This window comes from Aegilops tauschii, chromosome 6 (genome assembly GCF_002575655.3).
Source record: "Aegilops tauschii subsp. strangulata cultivar AL8/78 chromosome 6, Aet v6.0, whole genome shotgun sequence".
Lineage (NCBI taxonomy): Eukaryota > Viridiplantae > Streptophyta > Magnoliopsida > Poales > Poaceae > Aegilops > Aegilops tauschii.
The window spans coordinates 125,038,378-125,050,402 of NC_053040.3; the positions used below are offsets into that span (position 1 = coordinate 125,038,378).

The following is a 12,025-nucleotide window of genomic DNA, read 5'->3' on the forward strand; positions in this document are numbered from 1 at the left end:
TTTTATTACAATTTCTACTTGTTGCTCGTTACAAATTACCTTGCCATCAAACTATCTGTTACCGATAATTCCAGTGCTTGTCGATAATACCTTGCTGAAAACCGATTGTCATTTTCTTTTGCTCCTCGTTGGGTTCGACACTCTTACTTATCGAAAGGACTACGATTGATCCCATATTCTTGTGGGTCATCAGAAATGCCTCTAGTTGGTAATCCTCGTGACAAAGCCATCATAAAGATGGACAAATTTTGGTCTGAGAAAGCTGGAAGAGTCAGTCTCTAGCCAAAGAGGAAGAACTATTGCTTACCTACACAAATGTAGATGACAAAGACAGGTTTCAACTTTCTTTTATGGAGGTTCTTTTATGTTCTTATTTGGCTCCAACAACTAGTAACCTAATCAACAGAAGCTATGTCTTGGGAGCATTGTCAAATTTTACTAAGATCCCTAAGATGAATTGTTGTCCTTTTGTCGTTCAATATCTCATTCGAGATATCAAACAGACGGGGATTAAGGAGAACATCAACCTGCAAGGATGCCTTCACATCCTTGTCGTAATGCTCTTTTCACAATTTTAATGTTATGCTTAGTCCAAATTGTTTTGATGGCTTTTCTGATCTCTCATTCGTATTCCGATCGCATAGAAAGTCATTAGATCAAAAAAAATGTGAGAATGTAGTTACAAATGTCAAAGAAGTCAATATCTCATTATCTTGTTCCATAGATGGGGCGTCCTATCCGATGGATGAATGAGGAGCCTCTGTCGAGCAGTGAAATGATAGGATTCTACTTTCCGGTTAAACGAAACACGACTCAACGATCCAAGCCAAGAGTGCGGGCACCTTAAGAGCAGTCAAAACTGGAATTCGAAGAATATCGCGAAGTGGCCGCCTTAGCTCAATTTGAGTCAGACGTTGATGTTGCGACTCGGGCATTACTCAATAGAGGTGCAAGGCTTACAGAAGTGCCCAAACAACCACAATATGAACCACTTCCAATTGAAAAACAAATTGTTGTGATTTATGTTGCCGTCAACGACTTCTGTGATTGAATGCCACTAGACAGAATTTCTCAATATGAAAAAGCCATTCTAAGTATTATTAATCCAGAATTACAAAAATCCTTCTTAGAAAATGGTGGCTTAACTAACGAAAGAAAGATGGAACTAGATGCTTCTTTAAAATTAAGCACTTTGCCTTACGTGTGAATTAATAAAAAAAAAGGTTGCCCCTTACTCGCAAATGTAGGAAGGACTTTCTTGCCAACTGAACCCCAATGCTATTTTTGACTTTTTCACATAATTACTACAAATAGATTTCCGTGCCATGTGTAAACCAAGCTGCTGAGAGTCTACCCAACCACAGGGGGGCTGATCTAGTAGTTCATGATACCCCACCTAGCTCCACAAGGGTTGACAAAATCCCGAACTATATTTATGCCTGATGATTTTCAATCCACAACCCATATGACAAGCCTTGCAAATTGTGTTAATATGTATCAATTTAGTGGTCTGTATATCCCAACATTAGAAAATTATGGAGGTGTAGACCCAAGTACTTCGAATCATCAACAAGAAATCCAAGAAAGAACAGTGAAGGAAAGTTGTGACAAGAAAAGTGTTTTTCTCGACTCGAGATGTTAGAAGGTGCTAAATCAATATGTGCAAGAAAAGTGTTTTTCTCGACTTGAGATGTTAGAAGGTGCTAAATCAATATGTGCCAGAGCTGCTATCGGTATTGGAAACATCCTTAGTTCTTTGATTCATTCCGTGGTGCAAAATCCATCATCATTGGCTAAACAACCATTTGGTTATGCCATTTTGGGCTTTGCACTCACCGAAGCTATTGCATTCTTTGCCTCCAATGATGGCTTTTCTGATCTCATTCGTTTTCCGACCACATAAAAAATGATGAGATCAAAAAAGAAATATGAGAGCGTAATTACAAAAGCCAAAGCCAATATCTCATTATCTTGCTACATAGATGGGGCGTCCTATCCGATGGATGAATGAGGAACCTCTGTCGAGTAGTGAAATGATAGGATTCTACTTTTCGGTTAAATCGAAACACGAGGCAACGACTCAAGACAAGAGTGCGGGCACCTTAACAGAGGTCAAATCTAGATGCTATATCATTTTTTTGACACGGAGGCAAAAGCTTTGCCTCATCTTATTAATAAAGAAGAAGAGAGTTGTCCGGTTAATTAACGGAAAACCGGACGAAAACCGTTACAACACGCCCACACAGGACACACCAGGCGACCTGGCAACCCACACAAGAACGCACACACGTCGCAAAGGAGAGAACGCCGTCGAGGTTGCAACCCAGTGCCATCGTCATCACACCTCCATGAGGGCGACTCCGACTCCACCATCGATGTAGCCCACACCTGAAGCAAACGCCGAGGCCTGCATCGGCCAAAGCCAAATAGTCAACCACACGCGTCGGCAATCGACAACTCCGACTCCGTCGACGAGCATTGCAGGAGAAAAAGCACTGAGCCAGCGCCGGAACCGACCACCCGCCTCACGTCATCATCGTCGCAAGGGCCCCTCCTCAGCAGCTCCGACTCTAGAAAGACAATGTGAGGCTCGACAACCCCTCGAACACGCCGGATGAGACCGACTTCCAAAACTCAGATGCAAACCAACTCTGCCCAAAGCCGCCATCGTTGCCACACAAGAAGCCACGCCAACCATCCACATCGCCAGCCGAGCACCTGCCGACTGCGATGTTGTGCGCGTCCAGCTCCGGGAAAGCGCGAAGGGGGGCCGATGACCTTCAAGGCGACGCCCCCAAGGGGGTAGCGACGTGAGAGAACGACGCCATCGCCCGACACACAGTGGAGTCTTAGGCTTTCGCCCGAATGTCATGGTCCGAAGGCGCTGGGCGAGGAGAGGCTCCACGACGCCCCCCCCCCCCCCCAAGGAGGAAAAGCGACATCCACGGACGCCGTGCCGTCTAGGCTTTCGCCCAGAGCCACCTCACCGAGCACCCGCACGCAACCGGTGGTGCAGCACCACCGATCCGCAAGCCCGCTGTCCCACACACCTCCTACGCGACGACGGCGCCACCATCACGCATGAGCCGCCATCCTCATCGCCAGCACCCGCCGGCGAGCCGAAGCCAGCCAAACCGGCCAGATCTGGCGCCCACCACCGCACTGCAACGGAGACCACCAAGCTTCACGAGAGCAGGGGGAGGGCTGCCACCACACCCCCACACGCCGGAGAGACACCCAGCCGAAGCCTCCGGAGTCGCCGACGCCGCCAGAAGCGCTGCGAGGGAAGCGGCAGGTCGCCCACCGTGCAGCCGAAGGTGGCTGAGCCTCCCCATCACCCACTACGCTGCCAGCCATGCCGGGCCAGCCAGGACCGCAGCACCAAGCCAGGGAGGGGGGCGCCACCCCGCCCCATCCCGCCGAGCAGGAAATACGGGCCGAAGCCCGCGTGTCCCGCCGCAGCCGCTGCTCCGCTAGAAAGGCGTCGAGCAACCGCCCGCCCACACCGCCATTGCCAGATCCGCGTAGCCAGGAGCCGCCGGAGCGCCGCGAGGGGTCGGATCTACGCCGTCAGGGGCCGCCGGAGAGCCGCCGACCTGCAGAACCCGAGCCCCCACCACCACATGCGCGCCGCAAGAACGAATCCCGTCGCTGCCGGCCGCCGAGGGGCTTTGCCCTCAGGCGTGCGCCGACGACGGCGAGGGGATGGGATGGGATGGGGGAGCGGGGGCGCCGGCGCTGGGTTTTCCGCCCGTGTCACCCCGAGGAGCGACGCGGGGGCAGTCTCCCATCTTTAGCTGGAATGAAAGACCCTATGAGTATTTTGGTACCGCATTCCAATCTTCTTAGTCAGTTGTGTACTTTTCCACTGGGAGAGATCCACGTCATCGGAATTCAAGGCATGTATTTTTTTTCTATTTTCCCAAGGAAAAATGTCAAATTGTGTGTTTTCACATTTTTATAAGACATAAAGTTTTGGAAAATGGAGCTGCCATTTTCACTATTTTGGTGCCTAACGATATTATTGCTTAAACTAACATAGAAAGTGGATTCAGACACTTTAAAGTGCCCTCCCAAGTGTCATCTCATAATACAGAAAAGGAAGAGAGTGATATTTCATTCACATGGCAACGGTGTGATTCAATTTACTTGCTTGTGCGATAATAATTGATCAACTTGCGCTCCAAGATGTGAGCTGCATCACGCAACGAGAGCCAACGGGAGCCCTCTCTGCCTCACTGCTCCTGGGCCCGGCCCTCTCTTCCTCTCCACCGCTTTCCCCTTCTCCGCAAGACACCTGCCCTCCTCTCGCCTCCGTTCTCTTTCCTCTCCCCACCTGCCCTCCTCGACGGCTCCCCCTCCTTTCTCTCCCCTCTCGGCACCGGACCTCCTCCCGCTCCGCTCGTCGGCGTGCGAGGTACGGCAGAATTCGGTCTCTGTTCCTACCTATGTGCTGCTGTTCTATAGTCATCCGTTATCCGATCATCTGACCGAACCGCAGGTCCGCAGCAATGGTAGAAGGGGGAAAGGCTGCAGCCGTGGCGGCCAGTGGGGGGAGCGGAGCCGGAGCCGTACAGAAGAAGCGGGTCACGGATTCGTCCAGGGCCGCGCCGGTTGAGCCGGAGTTGGACAAGGATGAAGATGTGAAGCGGGTCACGAATTCGTCCAGGGCCGCGCCGGTTGAGCCGGAGTTGGACAAGGATGAAGATGTGAACGAGATCGTGGACCTAGAGAACCAGTGGCGGACCCAGGATTGGCTGACGTCCCAGGCGAGAAACTAAGGGCTAAATACTACCCAAAAAAAACTCCAGTTCCAAGGCATACAAAAGTCAATCTATCTTGCATAACTAATAAGAAACCAAACATAATATTCAATGGCAGCATTTGTTCCATGATGGGTCAACTAATAAAGCAAGACAAATCAAAAGACTATATGTAGCATATATAGATGATACAAAAAATTGATACCAAATCAAAGGATTGGTTGATCTGAGCCTCCCATGGGTCTAACAAACAGTGGCATCTAGCAACTAAAATCATCATAAAAAATTACTCAAAACAGTTGATTTGAAGTTATGCTTCCTTACAAAAGAACTTGGTTCTTCTACACTATGCTATTCTGCCACATGTATCACCAAATACATGGCTTCCCTTTTCTGCCTATTCGGCACAAAGCTTTGTCCTATAGTAACATAAGAAAGAAAGAAACATGGGTCTAATTTGAACATTTATAACCATCTTTCAGCACTAATTTAAGCTGTTGCCAACTTTTGCAAGACCTAACTTGGTGTGCTAACAAAATACAAGTAATAGATTAAGGCAGCTTTTATTTCTTTCCAAACGGCCATCAAGTCTTCTTCTGCTATTTAATCACAATTTTTTCTTCAAGTACTGAAATTTGTCTCGTAGCTTTGCGCTGTGCCACGGCTGATTTAAAAGATCAAACAGAAGATTCATTACCCTGACTACTGCAAGGTTTAAGGTATGCTATGCTATCCAACAGCTTCATGAAGACTACATGGTCATGAATAGAATGTGTATTCACTCATGGCATTTAAGTTATTTCTCCAGTTAAAGCAGAAACAGTTTCTCAATGCATAATTTATACTATTCATGGCATTACAGAACTGACCAGAACCCTGTGCAGATAATGACTTGGCCAAGTTTTGGAGTCCTCTTATATCATTAACCTTGTTCTTCTTCAGAGTTGAATTAGTAGAGTCCAAGTGGCTGGGATACTGGCTGGGATGAATGTGCACAACAGCACAAGAGCATTTGCAAAAGCCTAGAAGTACATAAAAAAAAGTAACAAATGTAACAGATGAGACTAACAATACAATCAGGGGTCATTCAGAATACAAAGTTGCAGTTCAAGCAGCACAATAGACTTCTCCAGAAAATTTAATCACAAAGAGCTAATCATACTGACATGTAGCCTCGCGCCCTAGCCGCCGTAGCTGCCTAGCCGGGGTCGCCGCCTCGCGCCCTCGCCGGACAGGCCAGCAGCCGGCAGCGGCGCAACCTGACGCGGGGACGCCGCAGAAGCAGAAGGGAGCGAAGACTGGAAGGTGGGGGGAGCCCGGGGGCGCTGCCGGACGGAGCTGGCAGGCACGACGGCAGGCAGTGGCGGCACCGACGGCAGGCGGTGGCGGCGCCTAGGGTTCGTCAAGTCGGGGGAAGAAGCAGAAGGGGCGGTTGCGGCTGGTTCGTCTCTGCGGGCGGTGAGGGTTGCGCGTTCGTGCGGGCAGAGGGAGTCGGCCTGGGCGACCGGGCCAGTTCGCCTGGGCTGCCTGGGCTTGGAAGTGGGCTGCGCCCCAGGCCGAACACTTTTTTAAAAAAATCTAGGCCTAGAAAATTTCCCACGCCCCAGGCAATGGCCTGGGCTGCCTGGGGCCCAAATCCGCCCGAGAACGACGGGGATGCGGATGGGAACGCGATTCCTGAGAAGAATCCTCAGCAGGTTGAGGTTGTACCTGTGCAGAACACCGATGAAGCAAATGATAGTGGTATGATCTCCGTCTTTCTTCCCCTCGATCGAACTGTGTACCTAAAATCGCATCAACTCTGCACTTTATCCCAAATTTCTTACGTCTCCGTGTACAATTGGATCACCCTTGGGCTATATGTTTGTTTTCTATGTGATGTGGAACTTTAAATCCCAACTGGATCACCAAACCCTTGGTTAGTTGCTTCCTATCCCCCACCTAACTCGTCTGTAATTTATTCTGAATTGCAGCCCTCGCAGAACTTCATGCATTGTGTCACGTCCTTGGAATTAACTACAACAGGAAGCTACTGGAATTCGGAACAACGATTGACATTGAAAGGGTATTTGAATCTATTGAGTTCCTGGAGAAAACCAAATCTGAGAATTTCACTGAGGTAATTACTTTGTCTCATCTGTTGTATCCTAACTACAGCATTCTCTGTTTGGAATGGCCGAATAAATAAGCATAATTTTGTTGTATCCTATTCCTAACTACAGCATAGCTAGGAGCAACAATTTCCGGAGAAGGTAGTCAGGGTAGGTAGGAGAGTTGGGATGGGATAGAGAGAACTTGGGAAAGGGGTTCATAGAGAGTTCTCTCATCGACGACGACCATAACCCCAGGCTTACAGTTGAGTAGTGTTTCCTCGCTTCAACGTTGTTCAGGTTTTTTTTTTTTTTGCGGGAACGTTGTTCAGGTTGCACTTACCCAACGGCAGAGGAGCCGGCAGTGTGGCAAACACAGGTGTATGATCTAGGATATGTTCTTTTAGCTGAGAAACACGAAAGACAGGGTGTGCCTGACTATTTGGAGGCAAGTCCAAGCGATACGCCAGCAGACCAATCTTTTCCATGATGGTATTAAGGACCAAGATACCTCATGGCTAATTTGGGAAATGGCCGACTGTCGGTTGAGCTGGGCCGATGTACATCAATTTATAAGACCGGCTGTTCATACACTGCTCGCCACCAGATTGTCTATTTCTTTTCTCTCACTGCGGCTGCGCTTCTCTGCCTAAAAATTAGTACTACTATCTCTACTAGAGTCTATCCATGCATGGTGTACATGGGGTGTATGGCTATTTCTTTCTTTTTTCACCTTTTTCCGGGTATATTTGGTTCAATAATCATGGTGATATATTTTTAGCTTTAGTTATGTGTTTGCTGCCTCTATGGCGATTTATAAGACGTGCATGTATTCTTATGTCCTCAATTTGACCAACGAAGTATATCGTTAGAATTTTCTTCCGAATATTCACTTTATGTTACACCTTTTTTCAAATGGTGTATATTGATTAAGAAATCACAGAAACTTTACAATCTCATGACACCAGCTCGGACACATAGGCCGGGGTTGAATGAAGCATCACACCACTACACACGCCAATCCTACTAAACCTAGGCCATCAGCTTCACTGTTAGCACTGCGGTGTACTTTTACTAACTTAAAGCCCGGTAGTTGGTTCAGGAAACTGATAAATTGATATTGTCCTGAGCAACCCCTGCAAGCATAGATTTAGAGCTCTGCACATTGCTCAGTTCTTTAACAGAGAATCGCATTTTCTCTCTACTATAACCGGGCAATCCGCAGTGCCAACAATACCTCGGGAGCCCTCTATACATGTGTTGCCTTCGGCGAGTTCGACACTGGTGAAGTCCTTCGTAGGCCCCCCAGGCTGACCAGTGAGTCCTACCTGATATGTTTTTAGCTTTTGTTATGTGTTTGCCGAGAGAAATGGTAGATTTACTTCCTTTATACGGATTTATAAGAAGTGCACGTATTCTTATGTCCTCACTCCTCAACTTGACCAACAAAGTATACTGTTAGAATTTTCTTTCGAATATTCACTTTATGATACACTTTTTTCAAATGGTGTATATTGATCAAGAAATCACAGAAACTTTACTAGCATAGGCGTTCAGTTTTAGCCACTCCGCAGCTAGCCTCTCCCGTAGCACTCTATCTGGGACTTGATTCTTCTCTCTGCCTCCATCTTCCGCTTCCCTCTGCTGGCCACATCCGCTAGGCCATCCTAAATGTCTGCTCATGGATCATGCATAGCTTTGGATAAGAACTGTTGACGCATGGCATAATCATCACCACCTTTCCTGAAAATAATGTCATTTCGAAGGTGCCACGCACTCCATCAAATCTATGATATACTTTTGGTAGCATATAACTCATATCCATTAATCAAACTGATGACCCCAAATATGTGTGTATGCCTTATAAAGCCGAATGATGAAGGCCAAATATGCACATATGATTCAAATGTGTTGATTGTTGTTTTCCTTCTCTCTTTTTTGCAGCTCCAGGGAATTGCTAAAGAGATGATGAAGGCTTGGCAAGCCGCCAATACACCTTTTAAAAGATGTCCAGTTTTGCTTGGATATTGGCTGTCCGTGATGCTCCCGGTCCTGATTCTGTGACCAATGAGAAACACCTCTCTACAGAGTTGATTACGAAAGCCAGAAAAGAGATCTTGGCCGTACAAAACGAAAGAGCAAGAAAAATCAGAAACAAGTATTTTGCCAAGCGGAAAAAGTTGACAACTATTCTGTCAGAGTCACATCTGATTGCTGCCGATGTCAGGTTTGATCCCAACAAGGAAGGTACTGAATTCCCTGCCAGCTGGTGGTATTGCTTTATTGTCTTCTTGATCTATGTGCACTACTTCTTATTTACAGCTATTTTTTATCAGTGATAATGCTACATAGTTTGATATGAAGTAGTGTCTGCTATCTGTATAGTTAGGTAATGGCTTGTCATACAAAGGTAATGCAGTACAGTACTGAACGAGGATCCCCTCTGTTCAGTGCAAAAACGTACGGTGTTTTCCTCTTCCTGGTTGCAGTGAGTATGTCAAATAATGAGGGACACGTTCATATTTTACCTTGCATCTGACAGTCTTGTTGTCATCTCTATTCCCTTCAAGTGTGATCCACTTGTTTAGTGGCTCAGCCACCTTGTGCTCAATGGGAACACGAAGGAACTCATTCCAGGACTGGCCGAATGTGTCATGTACCTCTTTGACCTTGCCCAGCTTCTCCGCCACCGCAGGTCCCCTCTTGTTATTCAGCATGGACAGAGGAACTTTGTAGATGCACACCCATATGGGGAGCGTGTCCAGGGAGATCTCTGCCGGCGGAGCAGAGCATCATTGTCATGGGTCCATGGTCCTCCTTTCAGGACGTGCTGGTAGTTTTCCTCCATCGAACTCGATGATGGACTTGTTATTGGCGAGTGGCTTGTCCAGCATTCCGCTCTCCAGCTGCCAGTTCCTGCCCATGCTATTGAACATAGCAAGGGCACTAAAAACAGAAATTTCTACTTTTGACGTATGCTTGTCTGCTGTCCCTTTTGTGCCATTTATATTTGGATTAATCTGCATTCCTTGAGGAGGTGGGATCCAAGAATGTTTGACAGTGCATGACACCTTTTTCCTTTGAAAGTTAGACCCCTTTCCACCCCTTGTGGTTATCTTTTCGGAGGATCTGTTGGTAAAAAAAAATATTCCGTTACCTTTTCTCCCTTTTTGTTGGAACAGTGATGTACAATTACCTTGGTGCTTGTTTTATTGCTATATATTTGCTTCAAAGTTGCACTTGTGTTACAGATATTTATATCATTGTTCTCTTGGTTTTACTTGAGAAGAAGTTACTCTTTCTGTAACCACGAGTAATAGTTTATTGTGGCTTTGTTTCAGTCGAGGAAAAGAATTATCTGTCAGAGAAACAGAACATCAAGGCTTACATCAAAAGTGCAAAAGCACTTCTTGCTGATAGAAAAGAGATGGTGCTGAGGATTGAGCTTGTGTAGGATGCTCTCAAACAGAAATGTTCTTCAGAGTACATTGAAGGTAAATATCTAAGCTCGGTAGTTGGGTAGCACGGGCATCTATTTGCTGTCTGAAATTAACCATGATGTTCTATTTTGACTAGTCTTGCTTGGAGACGCTAAAAGGTCGGTGGCTGTTATGAGGGCTGGTTCAGTTAACAAGGGTATTCTCTTTGATGGAGTTGACGTGGATGTTGTTTTGAAGAACCTTCAGCAGGCCTGCATAGACAATGAAATTGCTCGGGAGGAGCAACTCAAGAAGAAAAATGCGCAAGTTAAGACAAAGACGCGCTCGGGCAAAGTGTGGCCTGCCGCATCCAATTGATTGAGTCCACTTTTCTTTAGTTGCAATTGTTGTGGTTAGGGGAGTCCGTGGGGGATCAGCGCTGGAGCTTCCGAACGCTGATTGAATCGATGCTTAGCTTGCTTTGCCATCAAATGCTGTACTGGGGGTAACTTTTTCTCTAGGTAGCTGGGATAGTTGATCTGGTAGTTTATCTAATCAGTTGTAAGATGGAGTCTGAGCCGAGCCTTTGTTGGCAATGCTTTTAGCTGCTTGGTCATGTGACAGGTTAGCTGGTTTGGCCCTGATCCTTCGTGATTCAGGTTGTAAATATGCTGGGAGTCGCTCGGAGTCCTGCAGATGATGTTCTTATGGTTCGAACCATTTCGTTTTCTTAATGAAAATCGGAGGCGGTGGCCTCTCTTTCGCTAGGAAAAAAAAGTGCTGTCCTGGATCATACCTCCATGTTGCTTCGTACCTCGTCATAGTGCTGAAAGACTCGCTCGGAGTTCAGTTAGAGGATGGTGTATGATTCACTACTTGACCGCTGCTACTTGGGTCGTGAGATCAGGGTCCCATATATTACTGTAAAATCAGCCCTCTGAATTGTTTGCATATGCCATACGGTCCATCATGTGTTTTTTTTACGGTTCGGTCATGGGTTTGTTAGTTTTAATTGGAGGCTTTGTGTAATGTTTGTTTTAGGGAAAGCCCTCATGGCAATTTTATATCAGTATCAAATAATGATTACATCGTGCACAAGGGTTTGGGTAATAAACGAGTGAACTGTAAAAAACCACCACATTTGAAGTTCAAGCATCAGTTTGCCACCACATTTGTAGCGCGTTCCAAAAATCCACCACTTTTGTTGTACATTTTCAATAAAAACAAATGACCGTTTAGCCGCAACTAAACCGATTTCTGACATGGCAGGCCCACCCGTCAGGTGCCACGTCGGACTAACCGAACGGCGACTGGGTTGACGGCCGTTAGGTCACGCGCGTGGTCAAAACGCTCCCGGCCCAGTCTGCTTTCCCCCGCCTTTCCCCATCCCTCTTTCCCCCGTCTCTCTCTCTCTCTCTCTCTCTCTCTCTCTCTCTCTCTCTCTCTCTCTCTGTTCTGCGATGGCGGTGGTGGCTAAACCTAGCGGTGGCACCGGCGAGTCAGTCGGCGGCGGAGGTACTGGAGGCGATGGTGATGGGTTCTCGGAGGTAGACAACTGGCTCGGCAGCCGTAGTTTGCCAACGCAGCCAGCCGTCTCGCCGGAGCCCCTCTTCGCCCCCATCGATGCCGGAATGGGACCTTGAGCGGCGTGCGGCGGCTGCCCTAGCACGCAAGATCAGGGCTTCCGGCGTGGGAGAAGGCCATCAGTGGGCTTCAGGGTTCGGCGGCGTGTAGTAAGTTTTCTTCCTCCTCC

The 12,025-nt window shown here is 47.3% G+C and overlaps 2 long non-coding RNA genes across 2 annotated transcripts; one reads left to right on the forward strand and one right to left on the reverse strand.

The window, feature by feature from the left end:
- Positions 1-4,868: 4,868 nt before the first annotated feature.
- LOC120966259 (uncharacterized) lies at positions 4,869-7,029 on the reverse strand. Its single transcript, XR_005759632.3, has 2 exons — positions 5,930-7,029; positions 4,869-5,785 (listed from the first exon to the last, which is right to left on the reverse strand). It is a non-coding gene; the product is annotated as an uncharacterized lncRNA (long non-coding RNA).
- A 1,705-nt stretch (positions 7,030-8,734) lies between these two features.
- On the forward strand, positions 8,735-11,647 carry LOC120966260 (uncharacterized). The gene is made up of 3 exons (XR_005759634.3): positions 8,735-9,100; positions 10,195-10,347; positions 10,430-11,647. It is a non-coding gene; the product is annotated as an uncharacterized lncRNA (long non-coding RNA).
- The last annotated feature ends 378 nt before the right edge of the window (positions 11,648-12,025 follow it).